Source organism: Petaurus breviceps, unplaced genomic scaffold (genome assembly GCF_028583685.1).
Source record: "Petaurus breviceps papuanus isolate PSGF00001 unplaced genomic scaffold, PetGlider_PUasm1.0 379, whole genome shotgun sequence".
Lineage (NCBI taxonomy): Eukaryota > Metazoa > Chordata > Mammalia > Diprotodontia > Petauridae > Petaurus > Petaurus breviceps.
The window spans coordinates 1,903,861-1,923,239 of NW_027186303.1; the positions used below are offsets into that span (position 1 = coordinate 1,903,861).

The following is a 19,379-nucleotide window of genomic DNA, read 5'->3' on the forward strand; positions in this document are numbered from 1 at the left end:
GGGAAGGGAATTTCCACACTGGGGGATCCCTGTGCCAATACAATCACAGCTCCAGTCCATACCCTATCCCTATTGCTCATAAGAGAACAAATGAGCCGAAGAACCATTCTCCATAGCCTTGGAATAATCACTATATGGAGGAACCATGTAAGACTAAGAACAAATATAACATGTACCACCAACTCCTAAGTAGGTACAAGACATTTCATGAGAGGCCAAAGTATAGCCCTGGACTTCTGTGGGCTCCCTGTAGTCTCCACATAAAGACTAGAATCTCTATGAAGACTTCCACTAGAAGCAAAGAGGGTATTCAGATGGGTTTCTCAATGCGGGGGATCTGTCGCAGAAATGCAGGCTATGATGGTCTCCAGTTCATCTTAATATACTCTGGGGATTGTCTCGGGGTAATATGCTCTCAGTATTCTATTAGACAGGGAATGCATCAATGCAAATGCAAAAAGCCATATGCTATTAAACTCCAGAATATCTGTGCCAGCTGCAACTTCCTCTGTATGGAATTTAAAATGAGAGATTGCTAATAATCAGCTGTAAAAATAGTAATTTGACTACTAGAATTTTATCAAAATATCATTATTACTCCCCAATTAAAATGAAAATATATATGATTTATATGTGTGTATATATATATATATATATATATATATATATACACATGTGTGTATGTGATTAAAAAAAAACCCACTAGGTACATTAATCTGTACATCCACTATTTCTTCCTTTCTGGATTAATAATATCAAAAACACAGACACAACAGCTATTACAATTAATAGATACAAAGAAGTAAAAATTTCTTTAGAGTTGCCCAGCACTGAATGAGACAAACAGCTGGGCCAAAGGAGCCGGAAGTGTGAAGGGTGCCCCATAGATTAGTGATGCCAGCAACAAGAGGCCGCTAGAACAAACCACTAACCAAAGACCCCAGGCTCCCCAGGAGCTCATCTATAGGGCCTATGGTTATAGGAAGCTTTTTGTATGGCTTTGATATGATGGTATGAAGAAGTTCTCAGCAGGCACACCTGGGGACAGCTTCAAAGCTCAAATTCACGTTTATTTAAATTAAGAAATACATGTTTCCAGTAAATGTTTAGTGCTGGTCCCATGGAAGACCATTCAGCTTCTGATAAGGGCTCATTTGGCGAGCTGCCCTAGGCTCACCTGGCAATTCACATGAAGAAATACAATTTTTCTCAAAAAAAAAACAAAACACCCACTCACAAATTCTTACAATTGATCTGTATCTCAGACAGAAAAAGAAATCTGGCTACCTTATGTGTAGAATTACTCTGTTGCCAGGGATGAAAGAAATGAAAGACATTTCTGCCCTCCATATTTCTATGATGGCTGGGGAAGTAGATTCTATAACCTATCCTTACGTGGTCATTAGATTAATTTTCCTAAAATGTCACTCTGACCATGTTGCTCCCAAATACTTGCAGGATAAAGCATAAATGTTTTAACCTGGCATTCAAAACCCTCTTCACCCTGATCCCAACCTACTTCCCTTTCCATATATATTACTTAGATCTTTCACCCTAGATAAACTGGTTTGTTCATTGGCCCCAAACAGGCCTTGTACTTTCCCCACCTCTATGGTTTTCTAGAATTCTGCTCAACTACAGTACCACCCCCTACTCTGTCTATCCAAGTCTAATTACTCTGTCAAGACCCATCTCAAATCCCATCCCTCCAAATTCAAAGATTTAACTCAAATATCCCCCTCCCCTGCCCCAACCCGGATGTGAATTGGTAACTCCCTAAACCTAAATCTTCTATAATTTCCTGCCTGCACCAGCCAATGCATCATGCACTGGAGTACATGATGACTCTTCTTGTATCCTTGTCTTGCCCTCTTATCTATTAAATCATATTTTATTTCATTTTTATGCTTCCTGTTCCTCCAATTCAATTATGTTCTCTTGGAAGGAAAGGAGGCACCTTCCACTTGCTGATTTTCCTTCTCATAGTGCAGCATGAGGCACTCAAATATCTGCTGATGAAACAAAGATCTAAGCTGGTAAATGGATAGTTGGGGTACTCCTGCCCCCCCCAAGCTGGACCTGAATTTGTGGAGGATTGATGGAGATTTAGTGGCTTATACCACTGACTTTGCTGGGCTCAATTCAGGCAAACGAGTTCTGGGAAGCAGGCAGGCCTATCTATGAAACAAGGAAAGAATGGGTGGACCACAAATTCCCTAAAACATACCCACCGAACTGGGCCTTCAGAAGAACTAAGCAAGGATGAGTGATGGGCTCTTCATAAGGGGCTCTGGATAAGCAAAGCAGAGACATCCCCCTCCGCCCCAATATCCCTTTATCCCTGTGACAGAGGTCCAGTTGGCAGCAGCCTCCTTGCACAAAGGTTGGAATGTTTTTGTTGGTATAACAATGATGATCTACACCCAAAGGTGCCCCTTACACCTGGTATAACTCACTCTACTGAAGAGGTTCACATCCTTTATTATTCAGGCAAAAACCACCAATATCAATTAAGTTTAACTGTGTAAGAATGTTTCCCTTAAAGCTGCTTATTCTACTTCTGGGGATTGATGTAGCTAACCCAGGGACAATATAAAAAAAAAATTATATACAGGAAGACATGATGTAAAATAATTTAAAAGAAATGGAAATAGTATTATTAATGAAATTGAGGTCAGAGGAGAAGCACATCAGTGTGATCTCTTGAGTCTTAATCACTGATAGGACCTTCTCTACACCTGGCAGTTTCTGAATGTGGCTGGTCCTGGCATAATTCTTTCTTTCACTGACTGGCCATAAGTTTAGTGAGGCACTTTACATACAGAGTGTAGTCCTCCAACCCTCACAGAAATAGCTCCTGAGACAAGAGCCACATGTACCCTCCTTTGACAGAACAGAAGACGGAAGCCTAGAGATGCTAAGTGACTTACCTCAAGTCACGAATCTAGGAAACGTCTGGGGCACGATTCCAACCTAGGTCTTCTTTCCCTCAAGTCAAGTACTCTGCCTTCCTAGCACACCACCCTACCTGTTGTGATGGGTTAGTGATATGATTTGCAAGATAAAAAGTTACTGCCATGGTCATTATTGTCTATCTAACTAGAAGATATGTGGTGATTATGCAAAGAGTATGGCTTGATGGTCGCATACTGGAGTGAACACCTCTCACAGAGCTCACCTCTACTTCATGGGATCCAACCAATTTCCAAGAAGTAAATTCTAGCTCTGAAAATGTAACAATTGGCTTGAGCTGGCAGCAGCACACCCTGCCCTCTTAGTAGAACCACTGGAGGGGAGTAAAGGATAATGACCTTACCCAAATCCCAGGCTGACCACACTCTGCTCCTAGATGAACAGACACAGTACAGACAAGTTATGCCACCACTAAACATATAGATATCCCACAGAAACCCTAATATTCTAATCAGGGAAGATGGCTCAGATAAATCTTTTCCATCGTTATCCAAGTTCAAGATGATTTCCCAATTTAAAAATCAAAGCAATAAAGCAGCACATAAATTGCATTACATTCATTTCCTAGCTAATGTTTGCTTAGCACAGTCGAAAAGGGCTCTCAACTGGCAGTGTTTTATGTTGTCTTGATATTGGAAGGTTGGCCTGCAAATATGTCGATTTTAATTTTGATTATTACACTATTTTTTCAGAAAGAATGTTTCAATTCTGTATAACTGATTTTAGCACACAGAAAATTCTGAGGTGAATTGTGAGTATATCTCTTAGACTTTTGCTCACCTGAACTTCTTAAAATTTTGTAATGAAATAATGATCAAGGACAGTAAGGGAGAGAAGTACTTATAACTTCTGCAGTCTCCATGTGAATTCAGTTTAGCAACATGGTAACAAAAAATGCCAAAATTTACTTCTTACAAGAATATAGATAAGTTCTAGAATTTTCAATCAATAAATATTTATTGACTTACTGATAAACATCTATGACCCACTAGGTGCCAGGCACTGAGCTAAGCACTAGTGATACAAAAAGTAGCAAAAGACAGTCCTTACCCTCAAGCCTCAGGAGCTCAAAATTTAATTGCAGAGACAACAAACAAGCTACATCTAGGATACATAGGAAATAATTAAAGGAGGCAGCTAGGTGGCGCAGTGAATAGAGCACCAGCCCTGGAGTCAGGGAGGACCTGAGTTCAAATCCAGCCTCAGACATTTAACACAAAAACTAGCTGTGTGACCTTGGGCAAGTCACTTAACCCCAATTGCCCTCCAAAAAGCAAAAAGGAAATAATTAAAAAGGGAAGGCACTAGAAAGAATTAGGAGAGGTTGGGAAAGGTTTCTTTCTTGCAGAAGATGGGATTTTAGATGGTACTTGAAGGAAGCTGGGCTGGTCAGCAGTCAGAACAAAGGGAAAGCATTCCAGGCATGACAGCCAAATAAATGTCCAAAGATGCAGAGAGATTGAGTATCTAGTTCACAGAAGGACTGAAGAGTACATGGCAGGGAGGAAGGTACAAGAAGATGGGAAAGGTAGGAGGGGGCTCAGGTATTAAGGGCTTTGAATGCCAAAAAGAATATTTTATATTTGGTCCTGGAAATGATAGGCAGCACTGCAGTCAGGGGAAGGGCTGGCTCCTCTTCTCACCCAAGGAGGCTGGAGATGAAAGGGCTGCAGGAACTGGATTTTAACAGCACTTTTCAAAAATAAAATCTGATTTAATCAGCATGGGTAATCTTTCCACAAACACAGATCACAACCTCTCCAAATATTACTAGATGGTTTTGCACATTTTTGCAACCAAGAGAACTGCTAAACTAGAGGTCATCCTTCTAATGAATTCAGCAAGATGTCCTTAGATAACAGACATCTAGAGGTCACTGTGAAGCTTTTTAGCTCAGTTGGCCCTCCCTTCTATTGACAGAGTCTGCCAGAATGCAGGGTCACCTCCATGCTAAGATGAGGCACTGGGGGAGAATTTCTCAACTGCTTGAATTTTATTTAAATCAAATGTATGAACCAATTTGTTAGATGAATTTGCCAGTGTTTTAAGAGAGCTGTATCTTGAAACACACATGAGATAACCGATTAAATACAGGTAAGGAAATATTATCTAAACTGACATGCAATGTACACTTATCTAGTGCCAATAGATTTCCAAGCCAGAATCTGACTCAAATTGAACCCTGCAGGATGACAATCATGATTTTAAATATAACAAATATTTTAACCATGTGGATCACCTCTGACCCCACTGCTCTCCAGGGTTACCAATGATCTCTGAAGTGCTAACCCCAATGGCTCATTCTCCACCATCATTCTCCATAATCATTCTGCAGCTTTTTATATGGCTGGCTGCATCCTTCTCCTACATACACTTTCCTCCTTTGGTTTCCATGACGATATTCTCTCTTGATTTTCTTTCTACCTGTCTGACTGTTTCTTCTCTGTCTCTTTTTTCTGAATCATCCTCTATCTCTTGTCCCCTTAGAATGAGTGTCTTACAGTCTTGGTCTCTTCTTTCTCTCCATGAGCTCCACTGGAGATCTCCTCAGCTTCCAGGGGTTCAGGTATCATTTTTACAGAGATGGCTCCCAAATCCATATACACACCCCTAATCACTCCCCTAATGTGAGTCTGCTAAGTATGTCCCTCTGAAGGCCCGGTAAGCTTGTCAGACATCTTGTTAAAACCAGAACTCTTTATCCTCTCCCATTCCCTTAGGGAGCTGTCCCTTCTCCACTTATCCTTCCTGGAGCCATCCTCCCAGGCACCACCCTAACAGCAGAATCACTCAGGACTCTTTCCCCTCTCTCACTGATCACATCCCAATAGTGGCCAAGTCTTGTTAGTATTCTCTTCATATTTCCCACATCCACTCCCTTCTCTCCATTCACAGACATCACCTCTATCCTAGAGACAATGGCTTTACTGGTCTTCCTGCCTCGCTTCTCTCCTCTCTCCTCTCCAGTCCATCATCCCCTCAGCTGACAAAATGATCTTTCTAAGGCACAGGCCACCTTCCTCTTCTGCTCAGAAACCTTCAGTTCTTCCCATGTGCCTAGTTCTTCACATTCTTTTCTCTTACGAACCCCTGCTCAGAATCAGATTTGTCAATGCATCAAATACTAAGAATCAAAAAGAAACCAAATTCTTTGGAAATACAGATGATATTTTTTCCCCCGTTCACTTTTATAGACTTCAGATTAAGAACCCTTGGCCTATAGAATAAAATACCCATTCTGTAATCTGGCATGCAAAGCCTCCACACTCTCTCTGACATTCACCATTCAGATTTAGGTCACAATACTGCTCTACATTAACTCTAACTTCCAACCAACCCTCCATTCCCCTCTGGCCCTGGGCATCCCAACAGCCTGCCCTCCCATACATGGAGTGTCCTATCCTTTCTCCCCATCTCTTCCTCTAAGAACCGTATCTTTTAAGGCTCCGACTGGGGGCCACCTTCTTCCTAGAGCTTCCCCTGCCCCCTGCCCCTTCCCAGCTAGCACTGTTCTCTCCCTGAATCTGCCCTGTTTCATGCTGCAGATGTGTCCCTGCAGAATGTAAGGAAGTTCCTTGGGAGCAGGCAATGCTTTTCTTGTCTATATCTAATGCACAGAACTGATGCTTAATAAATGCTTTTTGAAATAAATTGGTGCCCTCTGGAACAGCAAAGAGAAAAATGAGGCCTAGCTGCTTTCATTCAAATCCCATGAACAAAAGACATGGCTCCTTGAAGTACTGAGGGCTGTGCTCTTGTTCATTTTTTAAGGGAATAACCATTTCCTCTTCAACCTTTTACCAGAAACTTCCCATTCCCACTTAGACAATGAAATTTTTCTGACATGATTTCAGTCCTTTAGTCACGCAGAAATGTTTCATTAATCACTGACATTTTGCTTTTTAATTACCATAAACTAATTATGTGCCTTATCTCACTGGGATAAAACTTCATAAGCTATGTCTCCCTTTTGGAAGGTTTGCAATAATTGTTTAGGAACCTGAAGTAGCAAGAAAATGGATTTGAACGAGGCCATTTTTCAAGAGGACGACCATAAAAATGGTTTTCCATTTCTACTTATTGATAAAAACGAGATCTATTGCTACTCCACATTCTCCAGAGAAGCCTGGAGCTAGAGAGGATTTCAGGTCATCTAGTCCTTTCTCTATCCTGTTTTTAAAATGCACAGTCAGAGAAAGAGGTTACTCAACCTCCCTTGAGTGACCTGCATTTGATGTTCTTAAAGGACAGAAATCAGCTTTTCTGCACCAGTTCTGACCTGAGGACAATCCAAAACTTCAAATTCTCTGCAGTCATTCTTTCTCTGGAACACTCTGAACCAAGAAATCCTGCCTCAGAAAATCGTACTCTTATGTCTAAAAAGGCAGCTATGGTTTAATGGAAAAGCAAGAGAACTCGATCTGAAGTGCTCTTATAAAATTGGAACAAAGGGTCTTTGTTCCAATCCCAGCCCTACAATATTCCATCCATGGGACCATGGGTAACTTATTTAGCCTCTCCAAGTCTCAGTTTCCTCATCTGTAAAATGAAGAGGGAGGGAGGCTGCACTAAAAAAGAAAACTGAGCATAGTCTGATGATGCCAAACTGATATTTGGAAAGGATAGAAAAGATTCCATGGATTAAAATTCCACAAGGGAAAGTAGAAAAAAGAAATCTACCAGAGAAGTTGGCCCCCAGAGGATGTGGAGCTTTCAAATTAAATTTTCAGGTGACAAAGAGAAAGAATTCTGATGAGAAGGAAAAGAAGAATTGTTTGAGGAAACCTAGGTGGATTCAGGGTGAACTCCCTGACCCACTCAGAAGATGGAAGAAAGGGCAGGGCACTGAAGATCAATCAAAAGTGCAGCCCTCTGCTGTGAGGAAAGTGTCAGGATTGCTCCGTCCTAAAGTAAGCTGAGGCCATGTAATGGGAATGTAAATTTATGTTGTTGCCCTTTTTCTAAGACTGTATTGTGTAAGATTTTCCCTGCCCCTAGGCCCTTTGATAGGCTTAAGTGCACCTGGAGCCTGTGCTGGGAGACTTATTTTTCAGGAGATACTTTGTGATTGGGCAGTGGGTCAAGATGGTCATTACCTTCTCTTAGCCAGGAGAAGGCTATATAAATCCTGATGTGAGGCTTTGTTATGGGGCTCACTTTGAGAAGTGTTGTGTGATTTGACCAGAGGAGACTCTGGGCAGCCGTTGAGCCCCCCGACTTTGAAAACCCAGATGTTGATGCTTCCCTCTCTGGTAACTGACTAGGTATGGATGTAGTGGTTGGACATTTGGAGGCCTGTATGCTTGAAATGTTTCTCTGTCTTGTAATTTCTGCTTGCAACCTGTCTGTATACTCTGAAGTTCGGAGTGCTAAACTTTTCCCCTGAACTGGGTAAATGATATGTTAAATGATATGTTTGATTGATTAAAGCAAGATTGTTAACCCATTTTGAATTCCTTTCCTTTAGAAAAGCAGATCTAAGAACCTGTGTTGGCAGCCACCCTGGGGACACTGGGGTGCTTGCTGCTACAGGCCAGCACGGGACTTTTACAACCACAAAAAGGAGTTTATTCATTTGTTTTTTTCCTAGAAAAAAATAGAGAGGGAAAGAAAATAACAAAAAAGAAAGGATGGGCCGGTGATAACCACTGAGGGAGAGAAAGGGGTAGCTGCTCAAATCTCTTCTGTTTTCTCTGCCAAGGAGAATGACCTTTGGGCAAGAAAGGATGGAGCCCAAAGGACTAAAGGAAAGCTGATATCCAAGATAATGAGAAGATGGTAGGAGCTGTCCAAATGAACTACATCACTGCTTCTTGGAAAGACTCGCAACTGTGACAGCTAAGCCACTGTCAGTGATTCCCAAAACTGTGGAGGATTTGTGGGGAATCACAGAAGTGAATAAGGGCAGGTGGTACAAAAGGAGGAAAGAGAATAATCTTCAGATCACAAGTCAAGGAGCTCTACTTCAATTCCAAGAAAATTCTAGAACATATCTAAATTTTTACTTGTTGTTTTTCTATCATCTTCACTTCCAAATGAAGCCCTCGCCTTTTGCTGACCTAACAATGTGTTCCTTGTAACAAAGAATAAAAAAGGAGATGAAGAAAAAAGCAATCGATACATCCACCATGACCAACAGTGTACACCCTATCCCATACCCACAGACCCCTGCCTCCACAGAGAAGGTGAGGAAGGGCATGTTTCCTGAGTCTAGAGGGTTTTATTAAAGACAGTTACTGAACATAAGGAAACGAGGTGGGGATCCCAAAAGATGATGTCGCCAAGCACAGCTCCTTCCAGACTAAAACAATTTCCCTTCCATACGGTATTGCCAGATCTTTACATCAAGAGAACACTACAGAAAACAGCTTACCTAGATTTTAACAAGGATTTGATAAAATTTCTCAGGCTATTCCTTTGGGCAAGATGGATGTCAGCTAGAGAAGAACACAATTAAGTGGATTCAAAACCAGATAAATGGTCAAATCCAACCAACAGGAGAAGAGGAAAACCTTAAAGGGAAAATGACAGTGGCTTTAATTATGCAATGTGTCATCGCATTGAGACAGCTCTCAGTTTTAGGAAGTTTTGTGTGACATGAAACCAGAACTGCCCTCTTGATACCTTCCACAAATCTCCCCGGTTCTGCTTCAGGGGCCAGACGGAACCAGTCTAATCTTTGTTCCACCCCACCCATCACCCCAGTCTTCTCTTCTCCAGGCTAAATATGGGCAGTTCCTCCAACCATTCCTCACATGACATAGCCTCGGGGTTTCCCAGGAAGGCTGGCTCTCCAGATTATCAATATATCTCTTAAACTGTGGCATTCAGAACTGAGCACAGGACTCCAGATGAGGTCTGACAGACAGAGATCAGTGGGAAAATCACTGCTCTGCTCCTGGAAATCACACCTCTCTTTCTGAAGTCCAAGATCACCTTAGCTGAGAGTCCACTAAACCCAGACCCTGTTCTATAGCTATGCCCCTGCCCTTGTACACTAGTGACGTGGATTATGTGCCCAAGGGTTGACTTTCTTCGTGGTCCCAGTGCTCTTGCTTGTCACGATCCTTGTACTAACAGTCTCTCCCTCCCAGCTCCATGTCCTCCGAGACTGCAGAGAGGCAGATTTAGGCTTGCTCTTATTGAAAAGAAAACACAACTTCCTAGCAGCTAGGGCAATCCCAAAGCAGAAAAGCCGGCTCAAGACCTATGGTGAAGAATGAATTCTTGTTTGGATATGAATGGAATGGAATAGCTGCTGAGGCTCCTCCTAATTCTGTAATTTTTTGTTCTTTAAAGTTCTTCTCAGCTTTAAATTTTAGGATTCTACAGCTGAGATATTCCCACCCTGCCTCATATTTCTTCCCATCCCATGTACTCCATGTTCCAATCAAATTGGACTCACTGTGCACTAAACAAACCCCAGGTGCTCCTACCTCTAAACCTTTGCTATACATAGTGACTGCCTTTCCTTCAGGACCCAAATCAAGCATCCCCTCCCCCATGACACATTCCTATGTCCCCCAAATCCTAAATGATTTCCACCTCATTTGTTCTTGTATCATTTTATAGTCCTCATATAACTCATTAAATTCTGATTTGTATTTGTGTGAATGTCTTCTCTTTCTATTGCACTGTAGTTTCCTTGAGGGCAAAGATATGTTCTATTGTCCTTAGGATCACCCTTAGCCTAGCAGAGTACAATGCATTCAGTAGGCTTGGCTGGATGAATAATTTCGCTCTCACTCAATCATAGAACATCAGCCCACAGAAAATGTCTTCCCTATTTAGAACAGGCCCTTGTACTAGTATCCTAAACTTACCGGGCCCTCCCTGTCTTAAGGACATATCCATTATCAGGTATTACATTCTCAATTCCAATCTTAAGTATTCTCCTATCAGATATTAGGAATTCAAATCAATGATTAGGAATCAACAAACTCATTGACTTAGAAAACTCTAACCTTTATAGCATTTTCAATATTTTATATACATTCTAATAAAATGGAAATAGGTAGGTAGCTCGTGGATTGACTGAACATGGAAGCCAGGAAGACCTGGCTCTAGCCAGATACTCACTAGCCGTGTGACCCTAGACAAGTCACTTACAATTTGTTTTCCTCATATTTCTCATCTATAAAATGAGGATAAAATAATATTTTTAAAGTGTCTTGCAAAATTTAAAAATGATACATTTACTATTGTTATTAAGCTTTAATGACTGTCAAATGGAAAGAGAAGTGGATGACTGGAAATCAGTGAAGTATCCATGTGCCCTTACGCCAGACCCCCAAATAGAATTTCAGAGATCATCTGTATTTGAGGACAAATATGATCATTGTCCAAACAACCGATTCTTAAAATTGAAGGTGATGGAACACTGGAGAATAATAAGGCTTGGTTATAGCAACATGAGAAGCCTTTATTGAGCAACCAGATTAATCAAAGTATTTCTTTGCTGCCTAAACTCAGAGCAGTATTACCGTGTTTCCCCGATAATAAGACCTATCCCGAAAATAAGCCCTCCCCTTACAGTGTAAGATTCCTCTAAAATAAGCCCTCCCCTGAAAATAAGCCCTATTGAGATTGCTACTGTAGTGAAGGTGATCCCCTGCGCTACATGCTACATTACGGTACCCTCTGTATGCACCGTCCCCCCAGCCCCCGTGAAACGCACGCCACGCTCCGAGCTGCATCCAATCAGAGCTGCAGCAGTGAGCGTGTCATCCTGTTCTTCCCCAGTGATTTGCTTATTGAATAAAGGTACATTTTTTTGTTCACATTTACCTGTTTATTAAAATTGCTGTCAATGTTCATTAAAATAAGCCCTCCCCTGAAAATAAGCCCTCTGGTGTTTTTCTGTCCAAAAAAATAATAAGACAGTGTCTTATTATTGGGGAAACACGGTAGCTATAGCAAAATACAAGTACGATAGTAAATATCCATTTACTTGTTGGGATTTTTTTTTTTTGCAATGTGTGATCTTTTTTTTTAATTCTTCTTCCTCCCTTAAACCATCTACATGTTCTACAGAACATCATCCATCCCATGATCAGGCTCCACTTTCACATCTCCACTCCATCACTCAATCATTCAGCCAGGCCATCCCACTGACTTGCCACCACCACTACCTACACAGCTTCTCTCCATCCCACTGGACCTGGACCGCCATACTCAGAGACCTCCAGAATCCACTTCCTCAGTCCAGCGGGAAATTGATCTACTCATTTTTGGAACTCCAACCCTAGTACTGGCCCAGGTGATTGCTGACTGCACGTAAACTAGCCCACTGAGCCCCTCCTCTACCTCCTGCTGGCCTTGGACACCAGATCATGCTTCCCTTTCACATGCAGTAATCCACCAGTCCGGTTGGGTCACATTACCATCTGCCTGCTTCCAGTTGTGTATTCTCTTGACATCAGGTTCCCCAACCCTTTTTCCTCCTCTTTCTTTGAACACCAATCAAATCTGTTTCCACTGTATCTGGAAAGAACATGTTAAATGACCACTTTGTACAGCAACTCATCACTCTGTGACTTCTCAGACCCCAAACCCCTTCCCTTAGTCACCGTTTCCCTCTCTGTGTCACCTTTCCTTATGAAAACACAAGATCCTTGAGGACAGGGCCTGTTCTGCTTCTCATATTGTTTTCTTAACATAACGTCTAGCTTATACAGGGGTGGGGAACCTGCAGCCTCAAGGCCACATGTGGCCCTCTAGATCTTCAAGTGCCATCCTGTGACTGAATCCAAACTTCACAGAACAAATTCCCTGAATAAAAGGATTTGTTCTGTAAAACCTGGACTCAGTAAAAAGGCCACATACAAAGACCTAGAAGGCCACATGTGGCCTCAAGGCCGCAGGCTCCCCACCCCTAGTAGCATACAGGAAGTATTTAATGCTTTTAAATGTTAATTTATTCCACAAAAACTGAAATTCAAAACCTAACATCAAGCAACTTACAAATTTGGTATCAAAGCAGAGTGGGAGTTCTTAACCTTTTTGTGTCAAGGAGCATTTGGTAGTCTGGGAAAGCCTGTGGACCCCTTCTCAGAATCATCTATCGGTGTCTGTTATTTTTCTGTTGTTAGTCAGCTGTATCTGACTCTTCATGACCCCATCTGGGGTTTTCTTGGCAGAGATACTGGCCATTCCATTCTCCAATTCATGTGATAAATGAGGAAACTGAGGCAAGCAGGCAAAGTGACCTGCCCAGGATCACACAGTTAGTAAGTGTCTGAAGCCAGATATGAACTCAAGTCTTTCTGACCCCAGGTTCAGTGCTCTATCCACTACACCACATAGCTGCCTACATTCATAATTAATGAAAAGTTAAATTTCAATTAGAGATTAATGAAAATAAGGATATAATTATTTTTATGGAATTTAAAGTTCCCATAGACTCCACATAAAGAACCCCTGAAGGAGAGGATCTTTATTCAGCTTATTCTACTAATAAATATTCAATTCTACTATAGAATTTTTAAATTTACTCATGTCTCCTTGACAACAAAAATTCTATTATCATTTGTTATCATTTTCTTGCATACTTATTTCTACAAACCCTTGCCCTGAATGCTTGTTTCCTACTTAACTAATTTTCACAATTGATCCTGCTGCCTTTTAACAAAATAGTACATGAAATATTCTACAGCTTTCTTTTTAATAATTAATACATTCAAAGAGCATAATTTGACAACTAATATCTATAAAACGCTTGTTCTGTGGGCATTTTCAGGATTCTGCATAAACACCAAACCTTAGGAAGACATACCTACATAATAACACTGCTGTTGTGGATGAGATCACTGGGTGAAGGGGAGTTAGAAGCCCTGGGTTCTGATCCCTATTCTGCTGCTAAACAGCTGAATGACTCCTGAGCTCATTGTTAATCTCTCCTAGGCTCCAGATACTCGGCAGTAAGATAAGAGAGTGAGGGGTGGCTAGGTGGCACAGTCAATAGAGCACTGGCCCCGGAGTCGGGAGGACCTGAGTTCAAATCTGGCCTCAGACACTTGACACTTACTAGCTGTGTGATCTTGGGCCAGTCACTTTACCCCAATTGCCCTGCCCTCCCACCTCCAAAAAAAAAAAAAAAGCTAATAAGAGTGATCTCCAAGCTCTCCAAGGTTGCTTCCAACTAGGCAACCACTCCATGGTTATACATTCAATAGTGTTTTAAGGAACACGCTTCCAAAGCATCCTAAACTTATTCCCTTGGAACATTCTAAAGAATGGGAAATAAAACTGTTACAATGATTATTGTCATTTTTAGCATAAAGTAAACTAGCGCTGTCTCACTCTTTGCTGGACACAAACGGCATCAATTCCTGAAGCGGCTGGTTTTGCAAGTCATCTTCAACCACCAGGCGTGTGCGATTCTGTTCAGTCTGATTGCTTCATGGTAGTGATCCCCCTATCTCTGTGTACTAACCTGTACTCTGTATTTAACTTATCTGGGAGATGTATCCTCCTAAACAGAATGGAAATTCTTCAGGGACAAAGACCATCTCCCTTTTGTACGGCACATGTAGCCCACTGCCTAGCCCAGTCATTAGCACATGGCAGACACTCCATAAATGCTCGGTGATTGACTGAGTCTACAAAATTTGGACTGATCTCTGCCATAATCTGCAAAAGTCCCTGCTACCTTGGCACTGAACCCATACTTTTTAATGTGCATCTTTATAAACAGGCAAAGAAACCACATCATTAGCACTTGTCCAATGTCAGAAATGGATGTGTTTTTTTTGTTTTGTTTTGTTTCTTTACCAACGGAAGTAGCACTAAAGAAGATGCACTATAGGGGGCAGCTAGGTGGTACAGTGAATAGAGCACCAACCCTGGAATCAGGAGGACCTGAGTTCAAATCTGGCCTTAGACACTTTCCCTGCCTTTTCCCCTCCAAATAAAAAAAAAAAAGATGCCCGACAGTTGGCTTTGCTGCTGTTCCCTATGATCTGCTGCTGCAACTTCCCAAGTGATTTGTCTCCCCCATTAGAATGGGGGCTCCTTAAAACTGGGGATGTGCTGATGTCCTGTTTGTGTCCTTACAGTCAGCATAGTGCTTTGCACAGATGTGCTTAACAAATGCTTTTCCATTCATTGATTCTCAATTGCTGACTTACTTTCCCTTCATTCAATTATTTTCTCTCAAATTCATTTTACCTGCTCCATATATAAAAACTGTCAATTTGTTCGTGTGCCCACCAATGCCATCTCTCTCTATCTGTCTGTCTCTCCTCTGTCTCTCTTTTTCATTCACTCTCTCATTTTCTCTCTCTCTCTCTCTCTCTCTCTCTCTCTCTCTCTCCTCCTTCCCCTCTCCTCCCCCCCTCTCCCCCCCTCTCTCTCTCTCTCTCTCTCTCTCTCTCTCTCTCTCTCTCTTTCTCTCTCTCTCTCTCTCCCCCCCCCCCGTCTCTCCTTTCTCTGTTTCTCCTCTGTCTCTCTCTCATGCCCCCCCCCACACACACACCACTACAGCCCTAACAGATGTCTCTTGCTTGGACCTCATCCAGCAGCTCCCATGGGTTCTCTGCTCTCAGTTGCTCCCCTTTATCACCCCTCCTTCACACAACCCTGAAATTACCCTGAAGCACAATTATGGCCGAGGCATGACCCTGTCCAAAGTTTCTCAGCAGCTCCATATTTATGCCTTCAGGGCTGAACCTTGGTTTCTGAGCCTAGGGTTTGAGACTATCCACAACGTGGCTCCCCCCACTTTCCTGCATGTGGGAGTGATGTTCTCTCCCCTCTCAGATTTTCCCAGTCATCTGTCCAGATCTCTCCTTTGCCTCTATTATATTATACTTTATTGTTTGTGTCTTGTAAGTTCTTGGAGGCCAACAATTGGAGAACTCTGATTTAGCAAGAGTTGCTGGGAAAACTGGAAAGCAGCTGGTTGAACACCTTTCATTCCTTCATTACCCAAATTAGCCCAAAATGGATGAAATTGGATAACAAGTGAAAACCAGAAGAGGCTGTTCCACAGCTATGGATGGGATAAGACAGAAGAGGATCCTTCAGTCAAACAAGGGCCAGTGGCAATCATAAAAGATAAAACTAGATAACCATGTCTATATGAAATTGAAAACCTTTTACATGGACAAAATTAATGCAAACAACAAGGAAAGTAATTGATTAGGCAAAAACCCTTAATCAAATAATCACGGATAAGGGTCAGATATCCAAGATACAAGAGGAATGAACCCAAACATACAAAATCAAATGCCATTCCCCCCAAAGACAAGGAGAAACACTCCAAACCAGGTGCTGGATATTTTAACCCTTTCATCTCCATAACATCCTCCTGGGGGCCCACTGGCCTGAATGGTCACTTTCTTACCCGGGGCCCAGGATTTCAGTTTTTCAGACATGCCTCACTTTGCTCCCTGCCCTCCTGACATCTCTCTAGCTGTACCAGCAGCCTTGTCCTTGAGTGCCCTTATCTTCTCCTTCCCTTCTTCCAAGCCCAGTTCCCCCAATGACCAATGTTCTAAACCACGAGGAAATCAACTGTGCCCTTGTTGGCAGAGTGTCTGAAAGGGGTGAGTCTATCTGCTCCCTACCGTCCCTGAAATTTTTCTGGACTAAAGCGTCCCTCCTTGGCCACCACTTTCTTCCTGTAGTATCCCCACCCCCACTTAAAATGAAAGCTCATAACGAGTTGGAATTGTCTTCTCTTTTATATTTGTCTCTCTAGGTTTTAAAACCACACTTGGCTACAGAATAAGCATTTAATAAATGCCTTTTCATTCTTTCAATCAAAGGATATGAACAGCTCACAAAAGGAGAACTGAAAACTACTTACAACCATATGAGAGAGTTCTCCAAATCATTAATAGTGGAGGAAATAAAAATCAGACCAACTACAAAATTTCACTTCCAAGCCAACAAACCACCAAAGAAGGCAAAAGACAGGAATGATCCACACTGACAGGCACACGAAGGTACTGCTTGGAAAGGCATCCTAGGAAGGGTACCTCTCTGAGAAACGCAGGCAAGGAGAGGGAGTTCTTCCCAGCTGCTTTGCCACAATGTACTAAGGGAAGAGGGGCTGCTTCTCTCACTTAAAGGGAGAGCATTTCATGTGCTTCTCAGCCTGGAGGAGCAGAGGCCAAGGAAATTCAGCTTGCAGTAGTGGGATGGCCCCTGACACACTAAAAAGGTGACTCAAAAGTCCATACATAGCCTGTGTCCTCTAGATTTCACTGATGTGCCCAAGGAGTCTTAGGATAAAGAGAAAGCTTCCGCACACACTGAGCTATTTATAGCAGTGCTTATCATAGTAGACAAGGATCAGATACCAAGTGGATACCCATCAATTGGAAAATGGCTAAATAAGTTTTGGTTCATGAATGTGATGGAAAACTACCATGCTATAGGGAATGATGAATATAGTGAATACAGAGAAGCACAGAAACACATGTGAGTTACTGCAAAGTAAAGAAAGCAGAACCAGGAAAATAATCTACACAAAGACTACAATAAGGTAAACAGAAGGAACAAGTAGGCAAATAAAACTGAATTCTGTAAAGTTAAAAATAGCTAAGCTTGGACACCTATGAAAATGTGCCCATCTTCTCTTCCAAAAGGGAGGGAGGCAGGAAATGGACAGCCACTGGTCTGACTGATGTGCAGGCCACTGAGCTGTTTTTTTCCCCTCTTTTTAATTCTTTTATTATAAAAGGAATGAAGAAGGGATAAGTAGGTGATATAAAAACAAAAGAGATAAATTTTTAAAGTCTGAATTGGATTAGTTAATTAATCAATATTAGTTAAGTATCTACTAAGCAAGATGCTATAAACAAGAGGCCCAGAACAAGGGAGAAACTGCAGGAGGAAGAGCTCACATTTAAATGGGAGGTGCTCACATTATTGGGCTATTTCCTCCAGGAAGAGGCAGACAGATCATGGAACAACCTGGAAGCTTACACAGTAGAGGAAAAGTAGTGGTAGAGGAAAGCCAGTGTGGGGTTAGGCTTAAGGCCCACCAAAATAATCTGGCAGTGACACCACATCCCTTCTATTTACAAAACAGTAACTGGGGGCTGGTGGTTAAAGTACACAAAGCTCTGTGCTCACACCCCCAAGGAATATCACACTTCAGTGAACTGTGACCTCTGTGGTGGGGAGGGCTCTAAATGCTCTGGACAACAATCTACAGGAACCTTTTCCTCCCCAGTGTTTCTTGTTCACAGCATCCTGCAAATCTTCCACAGACATGGCAGAGGGCTTCCAGAACGTTTTCTGACACTGTGCTGAGTGAGCCTTCATTCTCTCTAGAAGACGGCCCCCTTCTCTTCTTCTCCTGGATGCCATCTTTCAGAGAGGCAGAATAATGTAGAAGATAAAGAGCTGGTGTCAGAGTCAAGATGTCCTATGTTCACACCTGATTTCTGATGACTTTACCTGCCCAAGGTTAAGACTATTCTCCAAGACTCATCCACTAAGTTATGGAAGGGCCACAATCTGCAGGGGAGGGAGTCTGCATGCAGATAAAATCACAGATCCCTGTCCTGCTGTCATATGCCTTACAACACTTGTGTGCCAGTCATCACTGGTAATAAGTGACAGCCAACTCTTTCTACTATGGATCACTTTCCACTGCTCTCAGGTCACCTGCAATTTCAATTCTTCAGGGATTGTGTTATTCTGTGATTATCACAATGTGGTGTCTTTGGGAGAACATTCACATGAAAAAGATGAGTTTTGTGTCAAGGAATGGCTTGAGATAAACGTAAGTACAAATAAAATATACACAAGATAACTGGAGATGATCATAAAGGGAAGGCACTAGCATTAAGGGAGACTGGGAAAAGTTTCTTGCAGAAGGTGGAATTTAGCTGAAACCAAAAGTCCTGCGGATTGGCTCATGATCACAGCCTGATTCAGCCCCTCTCCTGTGAGCAGCACACATCCTGCTCCTCCTCTGGCACACAAACATGTCTATGCCTCACATCCCCAGATGTCCCACTTCAGTTGTCTATCACCCATCAGCATAATGCCTGCCCGCACTCTTAGGCAGAGGTTCACTTCATAGAGAGGCCCAGCTGTTCTTACTCTTGATTAATCACCCTTTTTGTGATTCTGGTCAGGCTCTGGATGGGGAATGATCCTCAAGAACCTGCCCATCTCAACCCTTCCCAACACCTCATTTTTACTGATGGCTCAAGGTAGCTAAGTGACTAGCCAGATTACAAGTATTGGAGGCAGAATTTGAACTCAGAGCTCCTGACCTGAAACCGAACAGTCTTTACACTACAGTGCATTTGCTCCCTTCCCCTCTTTCCCTCAAACACCAAGTCTGCATGTCTCACAAGCTCATATTTTTAGTAACTTGATGAGGGTAGATCCTGAGAGCAATGAAAACAAGGTCAAAACCTGGGAACGATAGCTAGAAGAAG

The 19,379-nt window shown here is 42.2% G+C and overlaps 1 protein-coding gene across 1 annotated transcript in view; it reads right to left on the reverse strand.

The window, feature by feature from the left end:
* The window catches only part of SLC41A2 (solute carrier family 41 member 2), a 122,557-nt gene that overhangs the window by 32,848 nt on the left and 70,330 nt on the right, over window positions 1-19,379 (reverse strand). The gene's annotated exons all lie outside the window — the stretch shown is intronic.